This window comes from Hevea brasiliensis, chromosome 9 (assembly GCF_030052815.1).
Source record: "Hevea brasiliensis isolate MT/VB/25A 57/8 chromosome 9, ASM3005281v1, whole genome shotgun sequence".
NCBI classification, from domain to species: domain Eukaryota; kingdom Viridiplantae; phylum Streptophyta; class Magnoliopsida; order Malpighiales; family Euphorbiaceae; genus Hevea; species Hevea brasiliensis.
This window is the reverse complement of record NC_079501.1, coordinates 99,491,625-99,518,727: the sequence shown is the minus strand read 5'-3', so window position 1 is coordinate 99,518,727 and position 27,103 is coordinate 99,491,625. Positions and strand designations below refer to the sequence as shown.

The following is a 27,103-nucleotide window of genomic DNA, read 5'->3' as shown; positions in this document are numbered from 1 at the left end:
ATAGATTTGTATTTATTCTTAATCTATTTTTGTTCATACATGAGAGAGTAAAGATGATCAGCCGGTAGTTGGTAAGGAGTCTTTTCTTCCTAAATTTCTAGCGGAGCCACACATTGGTGCTTAACACCAAGTTCAAAAGCTACTCTTTTTTCAAAATAGAATTGTATTTGTTCTCAATCTATTTTTGTTCATACATGAGAAAATTAAAGATAATCAGCCGATAGTTGGTAAGAAGTCTTTTCTTCCTAAATTTCTAGTGGACTCACGCGTTGGTACTTAAAACCAAGCTCAAAAGCTACTCTTTTTTCAAAATAGGATTGTATTTATTCTCAATCTGTCTTTTCTTCCTAAATTTCTAGTGTACCCACGCGTTGGTGCTTAACACCAAGTTCAAAAGGTACTCTTTTTTCGAAATAGAATTTTATTTGTTCTCGATCTATTTTTGTTCATACATGAGAAAGTAATGATAATTAGTAGATAGTTGGTAAGGAGTATTTTCTTCCTAAATTTCTAGTAGACCCACGCGTTGGTGTTTATAGCTGAGGTTGAGAGCTACTCCTTTTTCTATTTCTTAGCTTAGCTAGACTCCAACAAAATTAATTATTTAAGAAGAATTACTATTATAATTTTGTACTAAATTACTCCTTAAAAAATATATGTGTTGATGATAAGTGCATAATTTATTAATTTTACTTCCATCACATTTAGTGTTTCTAGGGTATCTTTATGCCTAATTCAGTTGATTAAAGTATAATCATCTATTAGGCATATGTTTAGAGAGTTGTTAGAATAATTGTGTTAAAAGGAGAAATTTTCAGCATTTGCATTAATTTGACTCTTGCTATATTTTTTAGGGTTTTGATGAAGTCCCAGAACATAGAAGTATGGAAGGAAGCTTGGAAAGGTTAAAGGATTGAGAAGCATTATTGATACAAAGTACATGGGTCGTGTAAGCACAACCACGAATCCGTGTAACATTCTGCTAGAAGAAATTTAGAGAGCCGAGGAAGAAACAAAGTACACGGGCCGTGTAACTTGACCCGTGTAACCTTCTGTGCTAATGCAAGACATACCCATTTAGGTCCAGTAAGTTACACGGCCCTGGGCCATGTAGTGATACACGGGCTGTGTGTCTATCGACAATCAGTTTCCTGATTTCACTCCAATTGTAGTTTTTGACAGAGAGAAAGATTCCTAACACCTCAGGGACTCTGAAAACCTAACCCTAGGCCATTTATTATAAATAGAAGAGTCAGCTTTCATTCGACAGACATTCTAGATTTCTTCAATTTTCTACTTTATTTTTCTGTAAGCTATAAACATGAGTGGCTAAGTTCAAAATTCAGTTCAAGGGATTCAAGTTCTTTTGCATGATTTGTGAGATCAGGTTCTTAATTTAATTTATGTCTTTTGAATATATATTATTTTTTGATTTCATTGTCTTTGATCTATTGAATAATTTGCTAAAAAGGCCTATTAGTTAATTGTTTGATGTGATCAATTGCTAGTTCATCTTCATAATCCGTAATTGTTGTGTAAGATTGAACATGAGTAGCAATTAGGTTTTATTGATTATGATCCCAGTTTTCGACAATAACCTAAGGAAATAATATGGTGAATTAAATGATTTATGCTTCATAAATTATTATTCAGCTTAACTACTTCCTATTCTTAAAGCAATTATTAATTTGATGAGGATTGCTTGATACCAATTCAGTTAATAATTAGAGTCAACAAGAGTGCTGGGCTCGAATTGATGAGTATAGGGAAGTTAGGGATTTTACCTCGCTGTTTGGTAAATCTACTTTAAGTATTCAATAAGAGATAATTGCATTTCTTTTGTCTATGATCAAATCAATGCATTGGAATGCGAATTACCTTGGACTGAAGTTTGTTTAATTTGAGAGTTTTATATTTAATTTTAGTTCTTAATTTTTGATTTTTGATATCTTCTTTGGACTGCGAATTCCCCCCCCCCCCCCCCAAACCTTTATTTCTTTTTCCATTACACAAGTGCATGAAATTTAATAATTCAGTCTCTAAGGTTCGACCTAGATTTACCATTTACTGTAGAAAATATTTCATAATTGGTAATTTCAGTTAATTTAATTTTTGGTGGATTCGACAGCCGTCAAGAATTTTGGCACCGTTGTCGGGGACTGAAGTTTATTGGATTTCGTGTTTTTAGTGTTAGGATATTTTGTTATTAATTTTGTTTGTGAATTGTTGTTGTTTTCAGGTTTTCGAAAAAAATTACAGTGTTACTATTCATCGATAGATTTTTGGTTGAATTAGGAGGGCGGCTCATACCTATTTTGAAGGAAACGACATTATGATCAAGACCAATGTATATGATTCATTGGCCCCACCCTCTTGAGGCCAAATTCCATCATTTTCTAGGATTTTGAGGTATTTTTCTATTTTTACTTTGATTTCTTTTTATTTATGACAAGAACTTCTCAATCTGGTGAGTTGATCTTTGATCCAGAAGTAGAAAAAATAGCTAAACAGTTGAGAAAATTGGCTAAGCAGGCTAAGCAGATTTTCTGTACATATGAAGGAGTCAAATCTCCAAGGGAATTAAGTTCGAATTCGGAATCATATTCAAATTCCGAAAACAAACCATGGCTGCTTGGAATTTGAAAGAGTTGGTTGCTCCTGATCTAAACCATCAGCCTTTGTGTATTCAATACCTGCTTTAAATGTTGCTTTTGAGTTAAAATCTGGACTAATCCATTTGTTGTCTAAATTTCATGGTCTTGCAGGTGAGGATCCACATAAGCATTTAAAGGAATTTCAGGTTGTGTGTTCCAGCATGAAACCTCAAAGAGTTTCCGAGGACCAAATTAAGCTTCGAGCTTTTCCTTTCTCCCTGGAAGGCACAACTAAGGATTGGTTGTATTACCTTTCTTCCGGAATTGTGAACTCATGGAATGGGATGAAGCAGATATTTCTAGAGAAGTATTTTCCTGCTTTCCGTGCTACCAACATAAGAAAAGAAATTTGTGGCATTCGACAGTACAATGGAGAGAGTTTGTATGAGTATTGGGAACGATTTAAGAAACTCTGTGCAAGCTGTCCCCATCATCAAATAAGTGAGCAGCTCTTGATTCAGTATTTCTATGAGGGACTTCTACCAATGGACTGTAGTATGATAGATGCTACTAGTGAAGGAGCTTTGGTTGATAAGACACTAGAAGAAGCAAGGAGGCTGATTGCTAACATGACAGCAAATTCTCAGCAGTTTGGTATGAAAATGGATCACACACCTATGAAGGTTAATGAGGTAAGTACATCTAACCTTGAGAAATAGATTTCTGATTTAACTTCTTTGGTGAGGCAGTTAGCTGTAGGGAACATGCAAACTGTTAAGGTATGTGAAATTTGTTCGGGTTTGGGTCATGCTACTTACATGTGTCCTGCATTACAAGAGGATGAATCAATGCAACATGATAATGCAGTGGGACATTATGGATAGCCACAACGCAGGTATGATCCCTTTTCTAATACTTATAATTCAGGATGGCGAGATCATCCCAACTTGAGTTATGGAAATCAACCGGTGCAAAACCGATACCAGTAGCAGAGACCACAAGTGAATCAACCACCTCCACCTCCACCTCCGCCTCCCTCAAATCAAGGTATATCACTTGATGAAATTGTTAAGGTTTTAGCTAACAATACACAACAGTTTCAACAGAAGATCAGAAATAGCATTCAAAACATAGAGAGGCAGATTGGTCAGTTAGCCTCATCTGTGAGTAAGTTGGAAGCTTAAGGTTCTGGAAAGCTTCCATCCCAAACAGTCATGAACCCCAAAGAAAATGCGAGTGCTATAGTGTTGCGGGGTGGGAAAGAAGTTGATAATCAGACTCCACATGAGCCAATAAAAAAGAAGAAGCAAGGAGCAAAAGAAGCTGAAGTTCCTGAAGTTAAGGTAAACACTGAACCTAAACTAAATAAGGTTAATAATTTTATTCTTCCTCCACTCTCCTGCAGGTTGGCTAAGACTAAGAAAGAAGAACAAGAGAAAGAAATTTTGGAGACTTTCAGGAAGGTGGAGGTTAATATACCTTTACTTGATGTGAACAAACAAGTTCCCAAGTATGCTAAATTCCTTAAGGAACTATGCACTACAAAGTGCAAGTTGAGGAATAATGAGGAGATCAATGTGGGGGAAAATGTATCGGTATTAATTCAGCAAAAATTACCCCCTAAGTATAAGGATCTAGGTTCTTTTTCTATTCCCTGCAGAATAGGTGATTTTAAATTTGAACGTGCAATGGCAGATTTAGGAGCATTTATTAATGTTATGTCAAATTCAGTTTTTCAAACTTTAAATTTGCGTCCTTTAAAAGAAACCAGTGTCATTATTCAGTTAGCTGATCGTTCTAATACTTACCCACTGGAAGTAATTGAGGATGTGTTGGTGCAGGTTAGAGAATTAACCTTTCCTATAGATTTTACATTCTGGATATGGAGGATGTAACGGCCCGGTCCATTAGTGATATTATCCGCTCTGAGCCGAAGCCCTCACGGCTTTAAAACGCGTCACTAGGGGTTATGAACTGCCAACTTATAAACCCAGCATCTCTCCCGTGTTTTGCCGATGTGGGATTTGCCTAGGGTGTTACAATCCACCCCCCCTTATGGGACTCAGCGTCCTTGCTGAGGTTTGCCCCACCATCGCTCAAGGTTGCACACGGAGCGGCTCTGATACCACAAATGTAACGGCCCGGCCCACTAGTGATATTGTCCGCTATCAAATGTAACGGCCCGGCCCACTAGTGATATTATCCGCTATGAGCCGAAGCCCTCACTGTTTTAAAACGCGTCACTAGGGGTTATGAACCGCCAACTTATAAACCCAGCATCTCTCCCGTGTTTTGCCGATGTAGGATTTGCCTAGGGTGTTACAATCCACCCCCCCTTATGGGACTCAGCGTCCTCGCTGAGGTTTGCCCCACTATCGCTCAAGGTTGCACGCGGAGCGGCTCTGATACCACAAATGTAACGGCCCGGCCCACTAGTGATATTGTCCACTCTGAGCCGAAGCCCTCACGGTTTTAAAATGCGTCATTAGGGGTTATGAACCGCCAACTTATAAACCCAGCATCTCTTCCGTGTTTTGCCGATGTGGGATTTATCTAGGGTGTTACAATCACAAATGTAATGGCCCGGCCCACTAGTGATATTGTCCGCTCTGGGCCGAAGCCCTCACGGTTTTAAAATGCGTCACTGGGGTTATGAACCACCAACTTATAAACCCAGCATCTCTCCTGTGTTTTGCCGATGAGGGATTTGCCTAGGGTGTTACAATCCACCCCCCTTATGGGACTCAGCGTCCTCGCTGAGGTTTGCCCCACCATCGCTCAAGGTTGCACAAGGAGCAGCTCTGATACCACAAATGTAACGTCCTGGCCCACTAGTGATATTGTCCGCTCTAGGCTGAAGCCCTCACGGTTTTAAAACGCGTCACTAGGGGTTACGAACCATCAACTTATAAACCCAGTATCTCTCCCGTGTTTTGCCGATGTGGGATTTGCCTAGGGTGTTACAGAGGATACTGTTCCCACATCAAAGTCAGCTTTGATTTTGTTTGGAAGACCTTTCCTAAAAACTGCCAAGACAAAAATTAATGTGGATGACGGTACCTTAACTGTGGAGTTTGATAGAGAGACTGTCAAATTTAATATCTTTGATGCCATGAAGTATCCTACTGATGACCATTCTGTTTTTTCTATTAATGTTGTTGATACATTTGTGTAGTATGTTTTTGAGTTAAGCATGGATGATGAGTTAGAAGTGGTGATTAGTCAAGGAATTCAAGAAATCAGTACCAATCAGCCATTAAGTATAGAGGTTCAAGATGCAGTAATGGCATTGCAGTCATTACCTCCTGTTCCAAAAAGGTATGGAGTATCAAAGATTGACTTACCTGTATCTCACACAAAATTATTACCTTCTATGGTGCAGACACCAGTTCTTGAACGCAAGCCTTTACCTGAGCATTTGAAGTATGTTTACTTGGGAGACAGTGAGACACTTCCAGTTATCATCTCAAGTAATTTAACAAAGATTCAAGAAGGCAGATTGATTAGGGTTTTGAGGGTACACAAGGAAGCAATTGGATGGACAATAGCTGACATCAAAGGTATAAGTCCATCAGTGTGCATGCACAGGATTTTACTGGAAGATAATGTTAAACCAAGTAGAGAAGCTCAAAGGAGGTTGAACCCACAGATGATAGAGGTTATGAAGAAGGAGATTTTAAAGCTACTAGATGCAGGAGTTATTTACCCAATTTCAGATAGCAAATGGGTAAGTCCAGTCCAAGTAGTGCCAAAAAAATCAGGAGTCACTGTGGTAGCAAATCAAGATAATGAACTTGTTCCAACAAGAATTCAGAGTGGATGGCGAATGTGCATAGACTACCGCAAGCTGAATTCAATAACAAGAAAGGACCACTTCCCACTGCCATTCATTGATCAGATGCTTGAGCGGTTAGTAGGGTTGAAGTATCTCTTGGCAAAGAAGGAAGCAAAACCAAGGTTGATTAGATGGATCCTTCTGCTGCAAGAATTTGATCTTCAAATCAAGAATAAGAAAAGAGCTGAGAACCTGGTAGCAGGTCATTTGAGTAGGTTAATGACACAAGAAGAGCCAATTCCTTTGCAGGAATTTTTTCCTGATGAGTAGTTATTTAAATTGCAAGGTATGATCCATTGGTAAGCTGATTTGGCGAATTATTTGGTTACTAAGGTTGTGCCTTTTGATTTGAGTAGAGCTAAGAAAGAAAAATTGAAAAGTGAGGCTAAGTATTGTGTGTGGGATGACCCGTATTTGTGAAAATTTTGTTCAGATCAAATTATTAGGAGATGTGTTCCTGATAATGAGATTCAATCTATTTTTACTTTTTGTCATGCCTATGCATGTGGAGGTCATTTTGGACCTAAGAGAATAGGTAGAAAAATATTAGATTGTAGTTTTTACTGGCCCACTATATTTCATGATTCATATTTGATTTGCAAAAATTATGAACAATGTCAAAGAACAAGAAGTTTAACCCGTAGGAATGAGATGATTCAGAATCCAATACTTATTTGTGAGATTTTTGATGTGTGGGGTATTGATTTTATGGGTCCATTTCCTTTTTCTTTTGGCTTTGTTTATATATTACTTATTGTTGATTATGTTTCGAAATGGGTGGAAGCCAAAGCCACCAAGACTGATGATTCTAAAGCTATTGTAGGTTTTATCAAGTCAAACACTTTTAGCAGGTTTGGAGTTCCTAGAGCTTTGATCAGTGACCGGGGCACACATTTTTGTAATAGAACTGTTGAGGCATTATTGAAGAGATATGGTGTTTTCCATAGAGTATCTACAGCTTATCATCCTCAAACAAGTGGGTAAGCAGAGGTGTCTAACAGAGAGATCAAGTCTATTTTGGAAAAAATAGTGAAGCTAAATAGAAAAGATTAGAGCCTTAGACTTGATGATGCTTTGTGGGCTTACAGGACTGCTTATGAGACACCCATAGGTATGTGCCCCTACAGATTGGTATTTGGTAAGTTGTGTCACCTTCCTATTGAGTTAGTACATGAGGCTTATTGGTTGTTAGACATTGTATTTTGGATTTGGATATTGTTGGTGTGGAAAGAAAATTACAATTGCAGGAATTAGAAGAAATTCGACTTGAGGTTTATGAGAACTCTAAGATCTATAAAGAAAATACCAAGGCATTCCTTGATAAACTAATTCTAAGGAAGCAGTTTGTGATTGGGCAAAAAGTTTTATTATATAATTCCAGATTGAAGCTGATGCTTGGTAAGTTGCGTTCTCATTGGATTGGAACCTTTGTTGTTACTAATGTGTTTTCTTATGGTGCAGTTGAAATTTAAAGTTTAGGAACTAATAAGGTGTTCAAGGTCAACGTTCATAGACTCAAGCCATTTTATGTGGGGTTTCAAGAACATACAGTGGAGGAGCTCAAATCGAGTAACCAAATTTATGTGGATTAAGGAGTTTTTCCATATCAAGCTAACGATGATAAACAAAAGCGCTTCTTGGGAGGCAACCTATAGGTGGCTTGTTAGCCCCAATCAGATTTATTTTCTTTCCCTTATCTTATTTTATTTTCTACCATTCTTTTTCCCTTTTCTTTTGCATTTGGGCTTTACATTGGGGACAATGTAAGTTTTAAGTATGGGGGAGGAGAAATTTGTTGCTGCAATTTTTGAAAAAAAAATATATAAATAAATAAAAATAAAAAATAAAAAAATAAAAAATAAATCATTCTCATAAGCTTGATTTGTGATTCTATATTAACTCTCGGAGAGGAGTGCTTTGTCCTTGAAATGACTTTTCTACTTTAGGTTGAATTTTTGAGATTTTAGGCAAGGTAATAGTAACTTTAATGATGAATTTTTCCTCTTCTCCATACCATAGAGTAATTTTTTTCCCTACATAAATCATTTATGCTTGATTTAATAGTGAAATGATTAGTTAAGTGTCCTTTAAACTAGTGTCATACATATTTCAGAACTTTGTTTAATCTATCAAGGCACTTTATAATATGTAGATGCATAAATTGGGGGAAATAAAAAGCTAAACTTGAAAATTGCTCCGCTATTCTAGTTAAGCAAAGTAACTAGGGGTCTTCATGAACCCCATGTCGATTCTCAGGCCAAAAGCTAGCTAGGATATGAGAAGATACTTTTCTGAAGGTGACGGTTAAAAATAAAGAAAAAAAAAACTGTAACGAGAGAGAAGTACATATTTCAAAAAAAAAAAAGCCCATTTCTATCTCCCCTAAGATTTGCAAAGAGCTATAATTGTTGTACCTTGATAAATTAGCCTTGTGTTTTGGTGTGTATTGATTTAAAATTTTATGAAACTTTAATTGTATGAGCTTAATTGATTTTAAGCCTTTTATTTTGTGTTGGAGAATTGTTGATATAATGGTATGGTGTTGATGAAATTTGTTGTCATGGTTATTACCTTGCCTCTTCTTTCAAACTTTAATCTTTTGTTAGAGAATGTTGTGATAGGATGAAGTTAAGTGAACTTCTAAGTGGAGTTGATTGAGAGTTTAAGTCATGTTTGAGGATAAGCACAGAATAAGTGTGGGGGTATTTGATAAGTGCATAATTTATTAATTTTACTTCCATCACATTTAATGTTTCTAGGGTATCTTTATGCTAATTCAGTTGATTAAAGTATAATTATCTATTAGGCATATGTTTAGAGAGTTGTTGGAATAATTGCGTTAAATAGAGAAATCTTCAGCATTTGCATTAATTTGACTCTTGCTGTATTTTTCAGGGTTTTGGTGAAGTCCCAGAACATAGAAGTGTGGAAGGAAGCTTGGAAAGGTTAAAGGATTGAGAAGCGTTGCTAATACAAAGTAAACGGGTCGTGTAAGCACAACCACGGATCTGTGTAACATTCTACCAGAAGAAATCCAGATGTCTAAGGAAGAAACAAAGTACACGGGCCGTGTAACTTGACCCGTGTAAATCCTGAAGACCCGTGTAACCTTCTGTGCCAATGCAAGACATACCCATTCAGCTCCAGTAAGTTACACGGCCCTGGGTCGTGTAGTGATACACGAGCTGTGTATGCATCGACAATCAGTTTCCTAATTTTACTCCAGTTGCAGTTTTTGACAGAGAGAAAGATTCCTAACACCTCAGGGACTCTGAAAACCTAACCCTAGGCCATTTATTATAAATAAAAGAGGCAGCCTTCATTCGACAAACATTCTAGATTTCTTCAATTTTCTACTTTATTTTTCTGTAAGCCATAAACATGAGTGGCTAAGTTCAAAATTCGGTTCAAGGGATTCAAGTTCTTTTGCATGATTTGTGAGACCAGGTTCTTAATTTAATTTATGTCTTTTGAATATATATTGTTTTCTGATTTCATTGTCTTTGATTTATTAAATGATTTGCTAAAAAGGCTTATTAGTTAATTATTTGATGTGATCAATTGCTAGTTCATCTTCATAATCCGTAATTGTTGTGTAAGATTGAACATGAGTAGCAATTAGATTTTATTGATTATGATCCCAGTTTTCGATAATAACCTAAAGAAATAATAGAGTGAATTTAATGATTTATGCTTCATAAATTGTTGTTCAGCTTAACTACTTTCTATTCTTAAAGCAGTTATTAATTTGATGAGGATTGCTTAATACCAATTCCGTTAATAATTAGAGTCAACAAGAGTGCTGAGCTCGAATTGATGAGTATAGAGAAGTTAGGGATTTTACCTCGCTGTTTGGTAAATCTACGTTAAGTATTCAATAAGAGATAATTGTATTTCTTTTGTCTATGAACAAATCAATACATTGGAATGCGAATTACCTTGGACTGAAATTTGTTTAATTTGAGAGTTTCACATTTAATTTTAGTTCTTAATTTCTGATTTTTAATATCTTCTTTGGACTGCGAATTACCCCCCCCCCCCCAATCTTTGTTTCTTTTTTCATTACACAAGTGCACGAAATTTAATAATTCAGTCTCTAAGGTTCGACCTGGATCTACCATTTACTGCAAAAAATATTTTATAATTGGTAATTTTAGTTAATTTAATTTCTGGTGGATTCGACAGCCATCAGTTGATAATAATAAATTATAATATTTTTCATAAATATGATCATTGTTCAAAAACTTGTTGGATTTATTTTAGTAACATATATAATATTTAATATGAAATAATAAAAAAAATCATAAATACCATACTTTCTGTCTTTCTAATTAAAAAAAATAATTTGCTCCTTAGTTTTCAAATTATCATTTTTGACTTTTGAATTTTGATTATAAAATTTTAAATTTTTACTATAATACAATCTTCATATTTTAAAATAGAGTAAATAATTAAAATTTAAATGTACTTTAATTCTTTAAGCATTATATTATCATATAAGTGGTTAGATTATAATATTGATTTGGCTAATTATTTTGATGTGAAAAATAATCTAATAACTTATATAAACCCGAATTAAAATAAATTAAAATATAATTTGACTAACACTCGTCCCAAATTTAATATGGTATTAGAGGCCGGATTAGATTGTGCATTTTAACTGCCCATAAAGTTGTATAATTAGGTTCATATGAGTTAAAAATACAAACCAATTATTAAGTGACAACTATGTGATTGCACTTGAGGAGGCAGTGTTTGGATTACAAATTTCGCATTGGGAAAATATAAACATAAAAGAGTAAATATAAGTACTTAAATTATAAAATTAACTTGACTAGTTATTTTGATGTATAAAGCAATTTAATAACTTATATAAGCTCAAATTAAACTGAATTAAAATGTAATTTGACCAATACTCTCTTTATATTTAATATCAAGAAGCCTTCTAAAGAAACAAATATTAATTATAAGTTTTTTATAATATTATAAATAATTTAAAAATTAAAAATATTTTTATTCCTTTTAAATTCCCCCTCTCATTTACACTTTTTCATGTGTAGATTCAGTTTACAATTTATATTTATTTTATTTATTATGATTATGATTATATACATATAAAAATATAAAAATACGTATTTTATAAAAAAATAATATTATATTATTAGATTTAGATTTTTATATTTATTAATTAAGAATTAACATGTAAATTAATTAATTAATTAATTAACATCTTCATGGTTTTATATTGTCAGTTTATAAAATTTTCATTATTTAAATATAATTTTTTTTATTTAAATAGAATTTTACTTAATTAAAAATTAAATGCCTAATTAATTAAGTTAGGATATGATTATTATTTTTTTTTTTCATTTTATCATTGGCAATGTGTATGTTTGTTAATTTTTTAATTGTTAGTTTAATTTTATTCTTGACTAATTAAATTTTTTAATATCATAAATAATATTAAAAAACTTCGCTTAATTTTTTTTAATTGTTCAAATAATCTGCAGCTTGGAATAATATGAGCTTGACTTGTTCCACTAAGGGCAGTGGTAGAAGAGACTTCTTTTTACATTTGATAGCTTTGTTGGAATGTAACAAAAATAATAGTTTATGAAAAATTATTATTATATGAAGTTCTACTAAATTACTCCATAAGATAATGAAGGTTGATAATGATAAATTTATAATATTTTGCATAAATATGATCGTTGTTCAAAGATAAGTCTTGTAAAAAAATTATTTAAATATAATAATTAAAAAATATTAAAAATTAATTATAATTGATATTAATATATTTAACTATAAAAAAAATTAAAATAATAAAATAATTTTTAATAATATTTAAAATAATATTTTTGAAACTATTTTTATTTAAAATTCAATGTTAGCTTTAACAGCATGTCTTATGTGTTATGTGGATTAAAAATTTAAAACATTTTTTTAGCAAAAACTTACTAATGTACATAAATCTCATAGTCTAAAGTTTTTAAAGTACTTTTACACTAATTTATCATTTTAAATCAAAATCACTGCTATTATTTGTAGTATTACTTTAAGTATGTTGTGTAATTTAACTGTAATTAACATCACTTTAGGCATTTTGTTAAAAATTTAATTTAACAACACTATATTAAGATTTAATAATTATTTAAAGCCTCATATTATAGATTTAATCAAATTTAGTTGAGCTTTTTTTAAAAAAATGTGGCGCCAAACATGTACAGTAATCAAATCATCATTTTTTAGGAATAATATTTTTAAACATGTAGAGTAATTATTACACTCATTTCATATAGGCATTTCAGGGTAGTTTTGCATCCATTTTGCCCTTATATTTTAGTATATTTTATGTTTTTAACTTAATTTTAGCTTATTTGTTAACTTTAGATACTTTACATTTGATTTTTGTAATTTTGTTGTCTTTAATAGGTTTTTGTGGCAAATTGAGGGTCAATGAGTGCATTAGAAAGTGATCTGAAGAAATTTGAAGTTCCTTAAGCATGGAGCAAAGTTGAAGAAATCAAGTCTTGAAAGATCAAATTAGCCAAAATTTGCTTAAGATTTTGCTTATGATGTTGCTCAGGATATATCATATTGCTTAACCTTAAGCCTAGGCAAGCCACAAGTCAAGCATAACTTAAATTCTATACATTCAAGCTTTCATCTCAAAACTTGTCGAGATTTGCTGAGGGTCTACTTAACCTTAAGCAGATAGTTCATGCAGAGGCCGAAAATTGCTGAAGAAGTTGCTTAGGGTAAGCAGTACCCTAAGCCGACTGTCCAGAACATGAATAACTTTTTTGACTTGGATATTTCTACACCTCATTTCCTATCCACTCCTTAGCTTTTATCTATTTTTAGGGCAACTTTTGGGACTATATAAAAGCATCATTTTCTAATTTTTGAGAGAAAGAGGTAACAATAAGAAACAAAAAGAAAAAGAATAAGAAGGAGAAGAGAGGACGCCATTTCTGATGGAGAGCTTCTGCCAAGTGATGCTCATCTGCACTTTTTCAGAGTTTTGGGCTCTCCTTCCCCTAGGTTTTTCTATTCTTAGCCTATTTTTATGTTTCTTTTGTTAGTTTTATCATTTTCTCTTGTAAATTTTATTATGATAGAATAGTTTTCTAAGATTTCAGAGTTGGGTTATAATGTTTTGAATCTATTTGTGGATTTGGATTGAGTTTTATCTAGATTTATATAAATATGAGTTTTGATTCTTTTTCTTGTGTGCTTTATGACTTACCTAATGTTGGATCTCATTGGGTCTAGTTTTTAATATTTTATTGAAGAACCGAAAGGTGAAAATCATTAATAGATAATCAAGGATTAGAACTTGAAATCACATAGATTTATAAATAAACTAGGATTTTAAGAGGATTCATTGATTGGTTACGAAACTTAATGGGTTTTAAGTTAATCAAATATCGTACGAAAGTAGGTTTGGTTTTCTTAAAATACTCTTCGATTTACTTGAAAAAGATATCAAAGGATTTTAGAACCAATTACCTTCAAACTCTATTTTTCCCTTTAAAATTGGATGACCCAAGACAAATCCCAATAGATTTAATTCATAAACCCCAACCATGGAATTATTTTTACTATTAATTAGTCTTTGTTTTTGCTTGCACATTATTAATTTAGTTAACTTTTTCTTAGATTAAGACTTTATTTACATTACCCATTGCATATTATCTTTATTTTCTACTTAAATTTCTGCATTTAGTTTATTTAGTTCTCCTGCAAATTAACATTAGTCTAAATAATCGAAACAATCATAGTCTAGTACTTAAACACAATTCCTCATGGGAATGATACTTTACTTATCAGTCTATTACTTGATATGGCTCGTATACTTGTGGATACAAGCATTAAGTTTTTGGCGCCGTTGCTGGGGATTTGTTGTTTGATATTAGATGATTTGGTTGTTAGGTTAATTTAGACATTTTCTTTTTAATTTTCTTTTGTTATACTTTACTTTGTTTCTTTTTAATTTTCTTTTGTTATACTTTACTTTGTGTTTTTCTTTTTGAATTTTTCTTTTATATTTCTAATTTTGTTTCCATTTGCTTATCTTGTGAAGTATTTCGAAATGTTTCATGTACAAGTCTTCACAAGTTTTGCTCAACTGCACTTGGAGCCCTTTTATGCTACTTGGGAAAGATTTAATGATATGGTAGAGAGATTTTCCAACCGCAACCTTTTAAATCAGTCTCTAATTCTGTAACAGCCGGCCCACTAATGATATTGTCTGCTCTGAGCCGAAGCCCTCACTGTTTTAAAACGCGTCATTAGGGGTTACGAACTGCCAACTTATAAACCCAGCATCTCTCCTGTGTTTTGTCAATGTGGGATTTGCTTAGGGTGTTACAATCCACCCCCCTTATGGGACTCAGCGTCCTCGCTGAGGTTTGCCCCACCATCGCTCAAGGTTGCACGCGGAGCGGCTCTGATACCACAAATGTAATGGCCCGGCCCACTAGTGATATTGTCTGCTCTGGGCCGAAGCCCTCACGGTTTTAAAACGCATCACTAGGGGTTACGAACTGCCAACTTATAAACCCAGCATCTCTCCCGTATTTTGTCGATGTGGGATTTGCCTAGGATGTTACAATCCACCCCCCTTATGGGACTCAGCGTTCTCGCTGAGGTTTGCCCCACCATCGTTCAAGGTTGCACGCGGAGCGGCTCTGATACCACATATGTAACGGCCCGGCCCACTAATGATATTGTCAGCTCTGAGCCGAAGCCCTCATGATTTTAAAACGCGTCATTAAGGGTTACGAACCGCCAACTTATAAACCCAGCATCTCTCCCGTGTTTTGTCGATGTGGGATTTGCCTAGGGTGTTACAAATTCTCTGTTTCTATAATGGTTTGGATGAAGCGATAAGAAATTGGGTAGATTATGGAGCTTGGGCAACTGGTGATCATGTTCTTCAAAGAGTTCATGAAGATGTCATTCACTTGTTGAATGACATGGCGGATTTTGATTACCATTGGCATTGGGACCCTTCACTACAGGGCTGGAGTCACCAATATCCTCCATATGACAACTAACCCAATATTTCACACCAACCATTTGAGTTTGAAGAAGAGAAGGGAGTGGGACATGAAGAGGAAGAAGATAAATTTGAAAATCTCTTTAACAAATTGTTGAAGATCCAAGAAGACCAGGGAATGAAACTTAAAGAGATGGTAGCTAAATTGGATGATCTTGGAACATCAATGAAGAAAAATGAGCTATCAATCAAGATGATGAATGGACTTTGAGGAGGAACTAAATAATTAAGGTAGGGACAATGGGTTAAGCTATGACAATGCTTCATAGGAATTTGAATCTGCAGAAGAAGTGGAGCCTCAATCAGAAAAAGAAAAATCCCTTGAAGATGAGTTACCAATAGAGTTTCCATAGGAAAATGAGTTACTTGAAGAAGAAATAGAACTTAAAGTTGAAGAAAACAACTCTTTCATCCTTGGAGGGTCATTACAAGAGGGCTTATATAGAAATGAGTTAGAAATGAAGTCGGTGGTTGAGGAAATTGATAAAACCATCAACTTGAGCTTATTGATAGATCTTTCACACACACCACCAGAAGACCCTTTTCTGTCATGGATACCTCCTTCATCATTTTATATCCTCCATGAGCTAAAGCTTTCTTCAACCCAAGCATGTGATTCAACTCCAAGTGTTGTTCATGCTAAATGGAAATTTGCTTCAAATATGGCCAATCTTGAGGGCACTTTACATCAAGACCCATATGTCATATTATATAATAATTATTATGGAAGGAAGCCGCTTTTTGATTAGCATATCTGAAGCAGTCAAACTAATGACCTTAAATAAGCGCTTCTTGGGAGCCAACCCAAGTTTACTTTTAGTAGTTTGTTTGCTTTCTTTTTGAGTTTTACCCTATTCAACTCAAAAGTGACATTTGTTTATCTTTTGTAAGTTTTTTATGAAGATTGGGAAAATTGAAATTTGTTGCAAAAGACAAGAAATGCAATGCAACTATTTAAGAGAAGAAATTCTGCATTTTTGTTTCTCTGTGAACAGTAACTTTCTTGAATTTGTGTCATATTACTGATATTGGAAAATTGAGTGATGATGCATGTTCAAATATATGCCCTTTTGTATTTGGTTGAATGCAACTTGAATGAGGATCAATTTTGATATTTAGGACGGATGTGAGCTTTATTGAAGTACAAAAATAATGTCTGTTGAGTTTTACCTTTTAGTGTGTCAATAATTTTTATAGTTTGTTAGAATTTGCATTTTTTGTTTAAGTTACTGTTTATGTTACTGTTCATGCTACTGTTCATGCTACTGTTCATGTTGCTTAAGAAGTCAATTTCTATGTCTTTTCTGCAATTTTTGAATGCTTAGAATTTATCTCAAATGCTGTTGAAAATGTGTTTTGGGTATAAGCTTAGGAATAAGTCCATTTCATTAAGTTTGCAAGGGTAATCTACAATTTGTGCCTAATTTGAGCTATTTGTCTTTCAATTCCCACATATTTATATCATTCTTGATAAGTTTTTGAGAGATGATGAGCTTAAATTATTAAATTTTTTGGTATTTATGTGTATTTGATAATTGCTAAGGTCATGATAGCATTCCATAACATTTGGACTGTTTTTGGTAAGTGAAATCATAATTTTTTTCAAAACCTGCCGAAATTTGTTGATGATATTGCTTATCCTAAGCTGTACCCTATGCAAATCCTGCTTAACCCTAAGCAAATTTGTGCAGATCCTAAGCTATACCCTATGCAAATCCTGCTATACCCTATGCAAATCCTGCTTAACCCTAAGCAAATTTGTGCAGACCCAAGCATTACCCAGAATCTTTAATTCAGTAATTGCTACATGCTTAACCTAAGCAACTACCTTTTGCAAGTCATGCTTAACCTTTTGTAATTTTGTGCTTACCCTAGCAAAATGCCTTGCGCTACTAGTAGACCCACCAACAGCAGATTGAACAACAGTAAAGCCTTGACAGTAGAGCTTGAACAATAGCAGTAGTTTACGACTAGTTTTAGTTCTTCAATTCAGTTTTAGTTTCTGTTTTAGGTTTATTTTGTAATCTGTTTATTTTAACCTTCAAACTTTAGTAATAGTTGCAATACTTTGGTAATTAGTTTTTATGATTATATTTGCATTTATTTCCTTAGTTTATTTTATTTTATCTTGTGATATGAATATAGTTATTTTATGAATGCTTCTTGGTTTAATTCTTGATTTAATTGTTAGATCTTATTTCATTCTACTTTTTTATTTTCTTGCACATTATTTTTGTACTTTATCTTTTATTCAGTCCTAATTTTGTTGATATTAATGAGTTGCACAGTTTAATTTAAGCTGTATATGTTTAACATCATTATGAGGTAACAGCTTACCCTTTTGCTATTTATGCTTATGGTATGTTGTTAATGCTTATGCTTTTGCTAACCTTAAGCAGCACGTTAAGCAACATCTTAAGCACCTTCTTAAGCATTGTAAATTCATACATTTGGGATATTTTTTTTGTATTTTTCTCTCTAAAGTTTCATTGTTAATATCATTTTGAGCTTAATTTTGGAATTCTTGAGCATATATTGATTTAATTTCCAATTGTATATATTTCATTAATTGATTAGCTCACATAATTTTGCTCATCTTTGCATTCATTTTAGACATTGAAGACAATGTCTTATTTGAGTTTGGCGGTGAGGGCAAAATTTTTGCAAAATTTTTTAAAATTTTCATTCATTCATTTATTGCATTTCATTCATTCATATATAGATAATCCATACACTTATACATATACCACATATATGCCTATACTCATACACATACACTTGCATATAGTTTTTATACAAATTACACTTAGTTTTAATTTGAGTTATGCATTCGTTTTAGAATCATGCATATCATAAAAATAAAATTTTACCTTGTCCTTAGAGGATTGAGAATTGCTTTGAAGAGTAATTAAGCTTACTTTTAGAAGGGTTTGATGGATTGAAAGTTTTGGATAGGTGCAAGGTTATTAGATTCTTGCCTTAATTTATATCTTCTTAGCCAAGGGTCACCTAATCAATTGCATTGACTTTGAGTGTCTAGAGAAAATTCTAGGATAAAAAATAGCTAATTGATTTCTTACCAATCCTAGAACAATCCTTTTGAACCTTAAACCTTTCAAGGCAAAATCATAGCATGCACTTGAGAAAGAAGTGATCTAGGCATTCTTTGAATTTTAAACCCACATTTTAGCCTTGTCCAATCTCACTTTAAAATTTCTTTTTGGAACCAATTTGAGCCTACATTTATCCCTTTTATTTCTTTAGAACCCTCATTAATGCCTAGCCATAAACCCAAACACTCACTTGCCCTTCATGAGAATAATTCTTTGAGTGATAGATACACTAATATATATATATATATATATATATATATATATATATATATATATATATATATATATATATATATATATATAATAATTAGTTGGGAGAAGTGACTAAAGTAAAAAGGCTAGCAAATTCAATTATGGTATGTAAAGTAATTCACTACCCAAGTACACAAAGAAATGAGTTTGGGAGTGAATTAAAAGGGACAATTGTAATTCAAAGTCAATGTTATTTATGTAGTCCCTCCAAAATCTTCAAAATTATATGCTAGCATTGGTGAATAGTTGTAAAGTTCCTTCTCCTATTTGATTTAAAAAAAAAAGTTATGTGTCTTGATCTTTTAATAATTTGATTATTCTCATGTTTTGTTACCTTTATCCTTTCCTTGTTAGCCATATTATCACTCCCTTAGCCTCATTACAACCCTTAAAAGTCATTTTGATCTTTTGATGGTGTTTTGCTACATTAGTGGAGATTGGAATAGGAGAATTGCCTATGGGATTGGGATATCATTCATCCATTCATTTACTTCCATCATTATTTGAGACACTTTAGTTTATGGATTGCTCTATAGTCTATTTAGGCATGATTATTCTTTGTGATTGATTGGTTTGGGCTTAATGATATAGATAATTAACCCAAGGCTAAGCGGTGATAACTTTGGTAAGGATTTAATTCTTTGCACCTTTAAAGTGGGTATATGGTTTGTTGGCAGCTAAAGGTAAGTTTGAGAGCTTGGATAAATAGTTCTCATGAATTTAAGAGAAGGCACCCCAATTGCATTAATTATTTTTAATTTGCTTGAGGATAAGCAAATTTTTGAGTTAAGGGAATTTGTTACACTCATTTCATATAGGCATTTTAGGGTAGTTTTGTATCCATTTTACCCTTATATTTTTGTATATTTTATGTTTTTAACTTTATTTTAGCTTATTTGTTAACTTTAGTTACTTTATATTTGATTTTTATAATTTTGTTATTTTTAATAGGTTTTTGTGGCAAATTGAGTGTCAATGAGTGCATCAGGAAGTGATTTGAAGAAATTTGGAGTTCCTTAAACATGGAGCAAAGTTGAAGAAATCAAGTCTTGAAAGATCAAGTTAGCCAAAATTTACTTAAGATTTTGCTTATGATGTTGCTCAGGATATGTCATATTGCTTAACCTTAAGCCTAGGTAAGCTACAAGTCAAGCACAACTTAAATCCTTTACACTTAAGCTTTCATCTCAAAACCTGCCGAGATTTGCTGAGGGTCTGCTTAACCTTAAGTAGACAGTTCATGCAGAGGCCAAAAATTGCTAAAAAAGTTGCTTAGGGTAAGCAGTACCTAAAGCAGACTGTCCAGAACATGAATAACTTTGATGACTTGGATATTTCTACACCTCATTTCCTATCCACTCCTTAGCTCTTATCTATTTTTAGGGCAACTTTTGGGACCATATAAAAGCATTATTTTCTAGTTTTTGAGAGAAAGAGGTAGCAATAAGAAACAAAAAGAAAAAAAAAAAGAAAAAGAATAAGAAGGAGAAGAAAGGACGCCATTTCTGCTGGAGAGCTGCTGCTAAGTGATGTTCACCTGCAGTTTTTCAGAGTTTTGGGCTTTCCTTCCCTTGGATTTTTCTATTCTTAGCCTATTTTTATGTTTCTTTTGTTAGTTTTATCATTTCCTCTTGTAAATTTCATTATGATAGAATAGTTTTCTAAGATTTCAGAGTTAGGTTGTAATGTTTTGAATCCATTTGTGGATTTGGATTGGGTTTTATCTTGATTTATATAAATATGAGTTTTGATTCTTTTCCTTGTGTGCTTTATGACTTATCAAATGTTGGATCCCATTGGGTCTAGTTTTTAATCTTTGATTGAGAGACCGAAAGGTGAAAATCATTAATAGATAATCAAGTATTAGAACTTGAAATCACCTAGATTTAGAAATAAACTAGGGTTTTAAGAGGATTCATTGATTGGTTTCAAAACTTAATGGGTTTTAAGTTAATCAAATATCATACGAAAGTAGGTTTGATTTTATTAAAATACTCTTTGGTTTACTTGAAAAATATATCAAAGGATTTTAAAATCAATTACTTTCAAACTCTATTTTCCCTTTAAAATTGGATGACTCAAGACAAATCCCGATAGATTTAATTCATAAACCCCAACTCTGGAATTATTTTTACTATTAATTAGTCTTTGTTTTTTCTTGTCCATTATTAATTTAGTTAATTTTTTCTTAGATTAAGACTTTATTTACATTACCCATTGCATATTATCTTTATTTTCTATTTAAATTTCTGTATTTAGTTTATTTAGTTCTCCTGCAAATTACCATTAGTCTAAATAATCGAAACAACCATAGTCTAATACTTAAACACAATTCCTCGTGGGAACTATACTTTACTTATTACTCTATTACTTGATATGGCCCGTATACTTGCGGATACAAGCATCAGTAATCAAATCATAAGCTGAAGTATGTGAAGAGTAATAATTTTCAGGAGATCAGGTTGTGGGTATAGTTTTGACATTAAAAAATCGAAAAAAGAAAAAAAGAATTATATTAAAAAATCTTCTTCAATTTGCAGTGAAAAAGCTTTTGATTATGGAGATTTTGAAAGGGTCAGAGGAGGAAAGTTAATTTATGAAGAAAAAGAAGAAGGAAAACGCAGATCTAGGTTTATTTTGTTGTTGTTTTTAATTTTTGTATATGATAAAGAATTTTTAAAAATATATTTTAATCATTTAAAATATAAAAATAATATTTTGTTTATTAATAATATATTTAATTAACATTTTAATATTATTAATTAATTGAATTCACTTTCAAATTTATTAAATTAAAATTAAATTATGATGGATTGTATTAACTGCAATTAAAATTAATTGCAAACCTATTTAATTATGGAGTTAAAATTTAATAATCAATTTAAACATTAAGCTTAAAGAAAAGGAGAAGCCGATAATGATAATATATTAGTTATTTTTCTTGCAATGAGATCTTAACATTTCACTACGTTTCTAGTCCCAATGTCCACGCAGATTATCTTGACTCTCACACAGATTGCCTCTGCGCTAGTTTAATGTAGCCTCGGACACATGATTGCAACTGAGTGGCATAGTAGACTGCTATTGTACATGAATTTAGGAAAATCACGCTTTAGAGTTAGTTATTGAGATTGGAGAGTCTAAATTCATATATATTTCGTATTAAAATTCTATCGAGCTAAAATTTAATAATCAATTTAAATATTGGGCGAAAAGAAAAGGAGAAGTCGCAATGATAATCTATTTATTAAAGCCCAACATATTGAAAAAGAGTTGGGCTTCAGGTTATTTTCCTATCCACTAAGCCACAGTCTTCTTCTCTGATGCTGATGCTCAACCTTGTAATAAACTCGAGCTTCAATCCTCGGGTAATCGAAAATGCCAGCCATGAACAGAGCAGTTCTTAGAAATCTCTCACTCCATATTCGCAACCATCTTCTCGCTCCTCCAAAATTAGAAACAAATCCGATCCCACCGTCATTTATATTTGTTTTATGGACTCGTTCTCCACTCAGATTCCACTTGTTCGAGTCTGAATCATCCTAAGAAGCAAATTTTTCTTGGAACCAAAAGCCACATGGTGGAGTTGAGGATGTCGATAGCGTGAGCAACCAAGGTAAAGAAAATGGGATTAATAGTTTGTGGTTCCCGTTGGTTTTTGTCTGGCTGGTGGGAAAATGATGGAAATATATGGTTTATTAAAATTTGTGTAAATTATTGAATATTTAAATGTGTTACGCTTGCAGAGCTAAAGAGGATGGAGAAGCACTGCGAGGGGAATCAAGAGCCAATTCCAGCAATATTTGAAGCTATATTGACGAGGAAATTGGCAGGGATTAGAGATAAGGACTACAAATTGATGGAAGAAGTTAGGCAGAAATCTCCAAGTGAGGATTTTGACTCTGATTCCGATGAAATTCATGATTCTGATAGCCAAAAAAAATGGCGCGAAAGTAATATTTTAGATTAAGGCAATTGTTATAAAAAAAAAAAGTCAAATATTTTTGTGTCAATTCACGTTTATATTCATAACTTCAATATGTGTAATTTGTATACGAAATAGCTAAATTTTTAAAATTAAAATTAAATTTAAAAAATTATTGATAAATTATAATATACTATTTAAAAATTTATTTAATTAACAAATAAAAATTTTATATATAATCGTAGTTTACTATAAATGTTTAGCATTTGTAGCTATTGAATAAAATATATTTTATATTTATTTTTAATTAAAATTTTATAATAAAAAAATAATTTTATTAATTGAAATTAATGTAATTATATATCAAATATAAAATGTTAAATAAGTTCATGCCCTTTTATAAATTAATTTTGAAAAGAATATATTCCATATAAATTATAGTATTTATTAAAATAAAATATATATTTTATATATAATTTACTTTAATTAATATATACATTTTATTTAATAAATGTTACGATTCATAATAATTATGAGAGTTTCAATTAATAAAAAAAATTTTAATATAAAATTTTAATTAAAAATAAATATAAAATATATTTTCTTTTTAAATATATGATTTAATCAATTGATTAAAAATATTAAATATTTACATTAAATTACGGTTATATTCAAAACTTTTATTTATTAATCAAATAAAATTTAAAATATTATAATTCACTATTAATTTTTCATATTCAATTTTATTCTTTCACATACAATTATGATAAATCTTAAAAACTTGATTATTTACATATAAATTAAAATTATAGGTATAAGTATGAATTAACCTAAACATTTGACTTTTTTTAAGGGCTTTGACCGTTAAACTCTTGTATTTCTATTATGTTGCGTTAAATCTACATTTTTGCTTGTAAAAAAATTAAATCTTTTTTAATGATTTAAATAGAAGATACTAAATTCTTTTAACATTATTAAGAAAATATATAAAAATAAAAAAAAAAATTGTTGATGCATGAATAAAATGAGGAATATGTAAACAGATAATAATTATAAATATCATTAACATATGCTAGAAAATTCTAATTGCTAAAAAAAAAAATTCATTACAAGCACTGTAACCTTTGATCACTTGCCTATGAATAATCCAAAACCAAAAAAAATACTAGCAATTCCATCATCCAGAATCTTTAAAGATTTACCAAAAAAAAAAGTTAAATACTATTATTTTCTATCGTCTTAAATCCTAAAAGATCCATATTTTAAACTTCATGAATTAATGGGGCATTTTAAATAAGTAGATCATAAATCTTACTTCTTCTAATGACTTCCTCAGAAAATTTCCTCATCCCAATTAAAATTTGAAATATGTTTGATCTTGTAATTTTCTTTATCGTTCAATCTCCTTGCAAGGTCAACATGCAAAACACTCACAAACAACTCTTGAATCATAGAAATGTTCTGTAAAGCTTCGGGTAGTGTGGAAACCCATATATATTTATTATTTATTATTATTTTATTTTAATTAGTTAACAATAATTTAATATATTTATAAAAAATATATATATTTATACAATATATATATATTATATATATATATTTTTTTTGGATGGTCTGCTTATTTACTTTTAGATATATATTATTTTTGAAATTAAATATATATCTGCAATCTGAACAACCTAGTTCAATAATAACTCTTATCCCATTCTACACCTAATAAAACTGTTAAAATATATATTTTTCCTAATCATATCTTCTGCTAAACTTTGCTCTCAAAACCTGTTTGTCACCTCCTTTTTCTATCAAATACTTATATATATATATATATATATATATATATATATATATATATATATATATATATATATATATATATTTACTATTTATAATCTGATATGCGTAGAGAATCCCTAAATTTTTACTTCTCTATTCATCACCTTCGATTCGTTTTCAAGGTAAAAATTATCATTCTTTATTCAATAATTGGTGAATTTGATTTTATTTTTTTTCCTTGATTTGTTACAACTACCCTAGAAATTTATTTTTTCTTTGACCATTGGTATTGAATTAGGTTGATCATGATTACTGTGAGATAGTAACTTTCAATTTAGATTATATATATATATTAAAATTATTTTATTTTATTATTAGTTAATATTTTTCTTTTATATTTTGGGTATGTAGGAAATTCAAATATTCATTTTGTCAGCTGAAATTGTCTCTCTTTTATTGAATCTAGCTATTATTTTAGAGGTTCCAGGTGAGTGATAATTATAGTACATGGCACCGTTTTAATCCCTTTTAAAATTTCTTAGCATTAATTTGTTATTAAATGAAATTTTAAATCAATATTTTAACAATTATTTTATATGTGATTTTCTAGAGTTTTATTTTATTATTGAATTTTATTTCGATTTTGATTAAATAATTGATTTTGTCAACTATCTCTGCATTAGAGCCATTAGGATTCTGGGAACAGGCCTTTAATGTATTTATATTGATTGATATTTGACTACAAAATTTACCGATATGTTACACTGAATTGATTTGAGATTGATTTGATCTTATTGACTCTCTGAAATTATTGAAATAAACTATTGAAATTGCACTATCAGTTATTATTTGCTATCTGAAATTTTTATTGATTTTGATTGATTTGTACAAATTGATTTTCTGTTTTGAATTGGTACCTGTGCCCAGTATCTGTTTCTGTTATCTAGCCCCACCGTGTGGACTATCACGGTATTAGGTTGCATTATCGAGTCATGCATCATTGCAGTTTATGGTTTGCATTAGTATCATATGCATTGACATCTGTGAAGGAGGAGGAAGGTATCTAATATCTGGTAGCGCGCTTACCATCTGGCCTTTGGTGATGTGGGGTATCATCACCCTGGTGTACTGTACCATAAAATTTTTATTGAATGAATTTATTTTATATATATGTTTTATGAAATTATTTTATTAATGATTTTGACAGCATGAGCATGATTTTTTTGAATAAAAAATTTATTGTTAAATTAATCAAGCGTCTGCCTATTCCTATTTCGTTGTATGCTATAATTATCATTCACTGAGCATTTAGCTCAAACCACGTTTTCTCTGTCTGTTATCTGTTTCAGATCAGTAGAATTCTGCAGCTGATCCAAATAATCAGTCCATTTTCTAGAGAGGGACAATCTTTGATTTGTTCTCATGGTGTGCCCAAATTCATGTTTTCTCGGGCTAATAATTAGTTTAGTTTATTGAACAGTTTAAGTTTTTATTTGAAATATGTAGAGACTCCACAGTTTACTTATGGAATATTTATGATGTTTATTCAGCATTTTGTTTATTTGGATTTTGTCTATTTTTTTGGGATTAGTAAGTAACAATATATTCATTCAAGATACTCTGATAAGGCTTGCATGATTTAAGAATACTTAAATTTTACGCCGATCATGGTTCAGAATTTTGGGTCGTGACAAAGATGGTATCAAAGCTCGGTTGAGGTCTAGTAAACTTGCAGAGTATAGGATCCTTAATGTCTTTTTAGTTTATCATTGCTTTAAATGTCTGCGTCCTTCGTACCTTTTCACCTATCTTAATTTGGCTCACATTTTCAAATTTAATGCTTGTTTATTAAAATGAATAGGTGCCTGGGTCTGTTAGACGTAAGAGGAGAACTAAGGCCAAGGGTCTTAATGGTGCAAACCTTAATCCAACAGGGGAGGTACCACCTCAAACTATTAATCAGACATCTGAACAGACACCTATGGCTAAGACTGGGGCACAACCATTCCAATTAGCTACTGCAGCTCAAGCACCTAGAATTTGGTCAATTCTTGTGGCAGATCTGGCAGCGGGATTGCTTGCAGTGAATCGTGCTGTTAATACTATAACTGAGTACCTTACAACTCAACCACAGCAACCAGTGGTTGGCTCTATTTCAGCACCAGCTCAGGATAGGGCTCGATTCCCTGACTCTACAGACTTTCTCAAGCTAAAACCAAAGGAGTTCATTGGAGAGGATGCATCAGCTGATCCCTTAGATTTTCTAGATGACATGGAGAGGTGTTATGACACTATGGGTTGCAGTAGTGCTAGGATGGTGATGTCGGCAGGAAATCAGCTTAAGGGAGTTGCTCGTGAGTGGTATATCTCTAAGAAGAATGGGCGACCCAAAGGTTCTATCCTCTGGCCTGAGTTTCACTCTCTCCTCTTAGAGCGATTTCTCCCTCCTAGTGTTCAAGAGACTAAGGCTTTGGAGTTTGAAACCTTGAAGCAAGGTAAAATGACAGTTATAGAGTATGAGATGAAGTTTACCAAATTATCCCATTT

General features: G+C 31.9%; 1 non-coding gene across 1 annotated transcript; it reads right to left on the bottom strand.

Moving 5' to 3' along the window:
* Positions 1-2,986: 2,986 nt before the first annotated feature.
* LOC131183493 (small nucleolar RNA R71) lies at positions 2,987-3,093 on the bottom strand. The gene has a single exon (XR_009151547.1). It is a non-coding gene; the product is annotated as a small nucleolar RNA R71 (small nucleolar RNA).
* Positions 3,094-27,103: the final 24,010 nt, after the last annotated feature.